Below are 7,500 nucleotides of genomic sequence, written 5' to 3' on the forward strand. Positions count from 1 at the left end.
CGCATATATTTATATATATGTAACATATACACACATACGGTACATATATATCAGTATTAATATATGTATGCGCACACACACATACTTGTTGTTGTTGCTGAAATAATCATTAACTAAGCACATTTTAGCAAGTAATAATGATTAATAAAAAAAACAATCAATGTTTTATTATTCATATCCATGGGGGTTGGGCCACCTGGCTACGTACTCCCCCGTCACCATCCCCCCTCCCTCACTTAAATCTGCCGCTGGGAAGGAGCGAAGCCAAGCAAAGTGAAAAGTGACAGGCAAAGGGAGACGTGGAGGAACCAGATGCAGAAGGGAGAGATTTAAACAACCAAAAACAAAGGAGACAGGAAGTCAAGAAGTGAAAATGACTGCAGAAGTATTTTCAGAGGGAAGGAGATATTATCGATCCTGAGAAAAAGTGAGAGAGAAAGTTGGGGTGGAAACAGGAGAAAATGAAAATGGGGAGGAAGAAGTGGCTGTTCTCCAGTAGGAGGGGTTTTATTTTGGCGGGCAGGCGGGCGGTGGATGGCGGGAAGTCAGCTCTCGAGTTTTTCGTCATGTCCCCAGGGTAGGTTGAGTTCGGTTAGCATAATGTGTAATATAGCAATATATATGGGTGTGGGAAACGTAATGAGATTATATTCAAGAAGATTCTATGGTTAGTTTTTAAGATAAAGCGTCCCGCTTTTTTCAGGGAAGCTCTCATAGATGGCTACAGTTGGGGAATATGGTGGCGGGCAGAAGCGCCAAGCAAAGGAAGCGCAATGATTGTCGAGGGAAGCCGAAAGCGGACGTTGACTTGATACAACCTGGCCACTTCCCCTTCGCGACTTCTGTTGCAAGAGCATCGCAACAGAGTGACGATCTAGTGCCTCTTGAGTTCGTGAAGTTACGCAACTGTTGCTTGCGAAATACGTGTATCATTCTGCTTGCAATTATTTAAGGCATGCTGCCAGTTTGACTTTTAAAACAAAATAGCCCATTATATATACGTAAAATTTAATTTTTGGGGCGATGGGGTTTCTATCTCCGTACGTTTGTACGATCAAAAATAAGAGCTAGGTATACGTGAAGAAGTTTGGGGCAGATGTGAACTTCGTATTTATCATGGGATGACGGTGGACCAAATGACTGATTATTTACTTGTAATAGTCAGCAGTCTTGGCTGACATACTTGCTAACAAAAGAACGTTGGACGTTTTGTAGGTAAACATTATCCTGCTGGATTATAAAACCCAAATCCTGAATTCTGCTATGTCGAGGATACTGTAGGACTACGGGCTGCTCTAGGAGCAAGAGCCCGTGCTGGCATAAGGCCAGCTTAATCTCAAAGAACATGCTGTTATGTAATCATGTGTACGGAATCTTTCCAGTTATTGTTCTAATAAGAAATGAGATTACTGAACCTAGAAAAGTGTTGGGACAATACTTTGAGAACAAAGGAAGTAAATACAGGAATGTAGCATTGATATTTAATTATAAGAAAAGAGTTAGGGAGTAGTGCCGTCAGCGCACCTCACGTGGTGCATTGTACGCATTACTAAAGGTTGTAGACGGCGTCTCTCAGCCTCTAGAGGCATCCATATATTTTTTATTTTTAGCCTATTTTTAGTCTTGCTGGTCAGCACCTCCAACTATTAATTCTTTTTGCAGAGATGGAGATTCTGCCAGTCCCACCTTTAGATATTTGTACGTTATTTCCTTTGTTTTTGTAATCACTCTTAGTGTCTTAAACGCCGACGACGGGAGAACATACTTCTGAAACAAATACTAACGCCCATTTCTTGTCTGCTGAGTGTTAGAAAGCTAGATTTTAGAAAAATATAATCAACAAGTATGCTCCTTAGTGCGCATAAGATAACGCGCGATAAGACCATTTAAAACGGGGCAAAGCTGAGCAATAATATCTCGGCGAGATATGATCAAGAATTTCCACAACACGCCCACTTACCGATTCACGAAGCATTGGCGCCTCTGTTCAAGCAATGGGATTTACGAAGGCCGTTTCCCACAACATATTTCCCAAAGACAAGTAAATCAACAGATCCCTGTCACTTTCCCCACCTTCAGCTGTGAGTTGTCTTTCGTGACGTTCCCTTTTGGTGTATAATTTGCGCCATGGCAACTGTGACTCAAATTGCGAGTGAACATCGGTACGTTCAAACTATGATGTTTTGGTGGTACTTTGCCTGTTATCTACGCGTCACCTCCGAAAAGCTATAGTAGATTCACATCAACCGTGCATCTGACGCCCTTGATTGGCTGTTGATAAGCCAATGACAGGGGTGGAAACTCTCAGTCTCTCTCGAGAGGTTCACATAGGTAAGATACGATGTATGTTCCACTTCCCGAGGGATACGTCTTTCAAAAGTATCCCTCAGGAGAGGTGGAACATACATCCTACCTATGTGAACTCTCTCGAGAGACTGAGTGTTTCCAGCCCTCTGATTGGCTTATCAACAACCAATCAGGAGCGTCGTAAGGGACGGGCCTAGACATCAGATGCAGGGTTGATGTGAACTAGACATCAGATGCACGGTTGATGGGAATCTACTATAGTACTAAAAATGGCGGGAGCTCAATGGAACACCGTGTTTAGAACTATTATATACACTCACTTCTATATATACTAAATACAGCGTTCCATTGAGCTTCCGCCATGTTTAGTACTAGCACCTCGGCGGTGATGCGTAGATAAGCCTAAGAAGCAACGCTGTTTTATGTTGTGATGTTGGCAATTTATGGTAACGGCTATTTCAACCAATCTCTCAAGAAATCTTTGCGATGTATAGATAGTAAAAAACTCATTAGTTGGGGAAATTGCTTATCGACTTTGTTTAACGAGGAATTCGAACTATTTTGTGATAATTAAAATTGACCAAACGCTTCAAATCTTAAAATTCCTCTGCGTAGTTTGATCATACCTTGAATGTGACAATTACTGGGGTACTGGGATTCACGATAGCGAGGTCGGTCACGTCCACTCCATCCGTTGTCTAGTTTTCTTTTGTTTTCTCTGAAAAGAAAAATAGTGTTTTAGTACTAAGGACCTACCTTAATCAGGTCATAAACTTTATTATTCCGCCTCGACTTGGATCTCCTTAAGAATCAGAGCTCGACAAACGAATTACTCTGTCTAATCCTTGAACTATATCAGAGTAGTGAACCTTGCCTGAAAAAAGCGGTACGTCATATCTCAAAAACTTACCATAGAATCTTCTAGAAAGAAATATCATTATGTTTCCCACACCTAAATTATCCGTGAGCTACTGAAAGGAAGTAGTCTAATCTAATCCAACCTAATTAACCTAACTTAGGAGCAGGGAAAAAAAACCGGGGCTGGTGTAATACTACGTAGTATATACATCTCGGGAATTTGCCTCAGAGGAGAGCCACCCCAGGAAAATTTTGGTTGAAAATAAAGCACAGGGACCCAGAATGGTAGATCCCACACAGGCCCTTTGCGTCACACAGCGTTGAAGGCTTTGATGATGATCATAAAAAAACACTTAAAACGGAATACACCTGACTTAATAGCCTTCTTATGAGTGATAAGATAGAGCGAGTAGATAAGAGGAAAAATGATGAGCTCTCAAGTGTCGTATTTCCTCTTGCTTTGACTTCATAATGGAAGTATGATTTTTGGCTGATGTGTGTAACGGGGTTTCACAATCTTCTGTGCTAGCCTCGGGGTGCAGGCGTACCCCTCATCAATGAAGCTATGACTAAAGTTACACAATATGCATAGACCCAAAACATTCTCTCTCTCTCTCTCTCTCTCTCTCTCTCTCATACACGTACATACATCTATATCAATGTAAAAAGCACATATACATACACACACACACACACATATATATATATTTGATGTATGTATAATCATGCATATATTGATATCAATAAAGGCAAACGCGACAAAGGAAAGTGAAACGAAGGAGTAGAGCTGAGAGACCTTTCGACTCTATGTCCTTTACTTAGCAGACGAAAGGCCTCGCATTACTCCTGTGTTTCACTTTCCTTCGTGGTTTTTGCCTTTATTTATATATTCATCACGTTTCAAATTTTCGTGATTCAGTTATACATATATTGATGTATGTGTGTGTATGAGAGAGAGAGAATGGTTATGGGTGCGTGAATATTATATATATATATATATATATATATATATATATATATATATATATGTACATATATATGTACATATATATATGTATATATATATATATATATATTATATATATATATATATATATATATATATATATATATATACTGCACAGTATATTTGTCAAAGTCGCCGGTCCAATTTAATATTCACTGATGTGAAGCCACTAATTTTGTTTAATGTACAGTTCGCTATAACTCGGGAATATCTTATTCTTAAGAGAAATTATTAGTAATAAGCGCCTTGTTACCAGATATATATATATATATATATATATATATATATATATATATATATATATATATACTATATATATATATATATACGACCAGTAAAAAAAAATATTTGTTTTATTTTGAAACTTACAATTTTGAAAATATTAAGGGAACAAATAAATAAATAAATTGGCTGGGTGACTCCATACCCTTGATAATTTTGTTAAAATTATTTATTTTCTTAATACCTGATCATGGATGAACCCCCAGTGCTGAAAATTCCACAACTAAGGATGCTCATCAGCGGTACATCCACCTCTTACCCACTGAAGTATATTTAAGTTTAATCAGACCACTGAACTAATTAACAGCTCTCCTAGGACTGGTCTGAGGAATTAGACATTTTACGTGGCTAGGAACCAATTGGTCAACTAGCAATGGGACCTACATCTTATTGTGAGATCCGAATCACAATATATCGAGAAATAAATTTATAATCACCAGAAATAGATTCCTTTGATTCCACGTTGGGAGAGCGGGGAGTCGAACTCGCGACTACCGAATCGGTAGGCGAGCACGCAACCCACTCGTCCAACGAGGCACGCTGAGCCCTCTTGCATGTACTCTGCCACTTCTAATGTATTGAAGCCCTTCCTCTCTAATGCCTCTTTTATGACATGTATCCAGAACTGTCAGGATCTTCTCTCTTTCGTAGCACTCCCGAACTGTGAAAAATTTGTAGTACCCACTAAGTGGCCAAATCTTCACAGAGTATCCTTTCACCTACGTTAGTTTGATCTTCTTACCACTTCTACATAACTCTGCTTTACCCCCTCTTTCATTTTCTTATGTCAAGCTTTCCCCTTTCATTTATATTCTGCATCCACGCTTGACTTCCATATGGGAGACGTGTCAACAGTCGCTTCTTGCAGTCCAATTTGGCTTTCACGGCATTCCAAGTTTCCCTCTGTTCTGTAGCACACATTCTGCTCCCTTCCTGGTTTCACCTATTTTCTGTCTCATTTTTAGGTATAGTTATTTACAGACAAATTACTATGCGAATGTACTGCTTCCATTCCTCTACCATCTATATTATAATCACACTTATTGCTCCATCTTCCTGGTTTCATTTATCATCCTATCCATATTCTTGCCCACATTTACATTCAATTTTAGCTAAACTTGCAGATATTTTCAACTGCTTTCTCGAATTTCTGCAGTTTTTTTTTTTGCACTATCCTAAGCAATGCATTGTCATCTACAAATATAACATATTTCACACCTCATTCAAGACTCATGGCAGCGTCGTGCACCCTTGATTCATACCCATTTTTACACCAAACTAGCCATTCTCACCTTTATAATGCAATGCACACTTTAACCTCGATGGTAAAAACTCACTTTTCTTCCAAAATGCTTGTCAGTCATTTCTGGCATACGCTTTGTTTTAGGTCCATGTGTGCCACTTAAAGCTTTTAACCTTTTATCTCGAATTTGTCAAAAGAATGTTTCAAAATTTAACTCATGACCCTGCCCTGCCTGAATCCCCGTTTTTCTTGAACCCCTGGTCCTTCTGTCATCTTTGTCTTACTCTCTCAGTCGAAATCGACAACTTACCTTCCCTTTATACCAAGTAAAGTTTTGTTCCTATAGCCTAATGCTTACAAACTGATCAGTTTTACCCTAAAACCAAAGACAATTATTCTTCCCGCCCATTTCTTCGGACCTTATCCGCCCACCCCTCCCCCACCCCCATCCAGACATAACTGGCACTCCCTAACCAACCATTCACTATCATAACACAGGAACTCATTGTAGTCCTATCGCCTTGTGATTTTTTTTTTCCAATTTTTAAACCTCTTAACTGCTGTCCTTACATCCTCAACACTAAGTTCCTAAAACATTCTCAAACTTACATTAACTCCTCCACTCTAGCAGCATTGAGCTCTGCTTCCTCTATCTTCGGTAGTCAGTAAGTCTTAAAAATGCCCCGTTTCAGCGAAGTCCTTCCTACCCCCACCCCCTTTGGTGCCCTATGGTGCTAGTGATTAATGATAAAAAGTATATGGTCTTAAAAAAATTTAAAAACTTGCTTAAATACAGATTATGGAAAATATGGCATTGAAAATACTAAATGTAGTTTTTTATTTTTTTTATTTTGGTTTCAGATTTGAAAAATGAGTGAAAAATATGGCGTTGAAAATACTATATGTAAAGTGTTTCTTCAATTTTGATTTTGGATTCGGTTTTTAAAAATGAGGTGACCGGCGGGGGTGGGGGGGCGATAAAGTTGAGGAGGAGATCAAGGCTGCAGAGGAAATGCCAATCCTCGACGGAGTGGTCGCTCCAATCTCTGACTGACTGCGATAGAAAGAGGAAACCGGAAGGTTGGGATTATCTTGCGAGGTAAGGGAAGGGGGGGGGGGGAACCAACCCCTCGGCGTGGGAGGAGAGAACCCTTGTTCAGGGCCATAGGAGGAGGAAGGGAAGCCTCGCTTACTCATGGCCTCTGTGTAGCGCGGGGAGGCCGCTTGTGGGGAGGGGGAGAAGACGGGCAAGCTCCGATTGAGCCTGGATCCTGGATCCCATGTGACGCGAGTTCGGAGGCAGCTTCATTCACTCGCAGGGCTGATTGAGAGATTGGTGGGTGCAGTAGGCAGGCTTCGTTGATGATATATATGTATATATATATGTATATATATATAGTATATAGTATATATATATAGTATATATATATATATATATATATATATATATATATATATATATATATATATAGAGAGATGAAGACGAGAGAGAGAGAGAGCAGAGCATGATCGCAGAGGATGGAGATGACTAATAAACAGCGACCTCATATAAGGATGGGAAAAGCTAAAGAAGAAGAAGAAGAAGAGAGAGAGAGAGAGAGAGAAATTACCGTCTACAGTATAAACGCTATATTTCTTCGGTTGGAAATGATCGTAAAACACATAAAAGAGAAGGCATCTCTCTCCTCTCTCCTTCTCCTCTCCCTCTCTCTCTCTCTCTCTCTCTCGTCCTCCTCTTCTCAATCTTTCTATCCCAGCTCTCTCTCTCTCTCGCTCTCTCTCTCTGAAATTACGGCCTTATGTT

General features: G+C 39.8%; 1 protein-coding gene across 4 annotated transcripts in view; it reads left to right on the forward strand.

Annotated features, from left to right (window-relative positions):
* The window catches only part of LOC135212781 (serine-rich adhesin for platelets-like), a 348,735-nt gene that overhangs the window by 39,194 nt on the left and 302,041 nt on the right, over nucleotides 1-7,500 (forward strand). The window lies entirely within an intron of this gene.

Source organism: Macrobrachium nipponense, chromosome 41 (assembly GCF_015104395.2).
Source record: "Macrobrachium nipponense isolate FS-2020 chromosome 41, ASM1510439v2, whole genome shotgun sequence".
Classification (NCBI taxonomy): Eukaryota; Metazoa; Arthropoda; class Malacostraca; order Decapoda; family Palaemonidae; genus Macrobrachium; species Macrobrachium nipponense.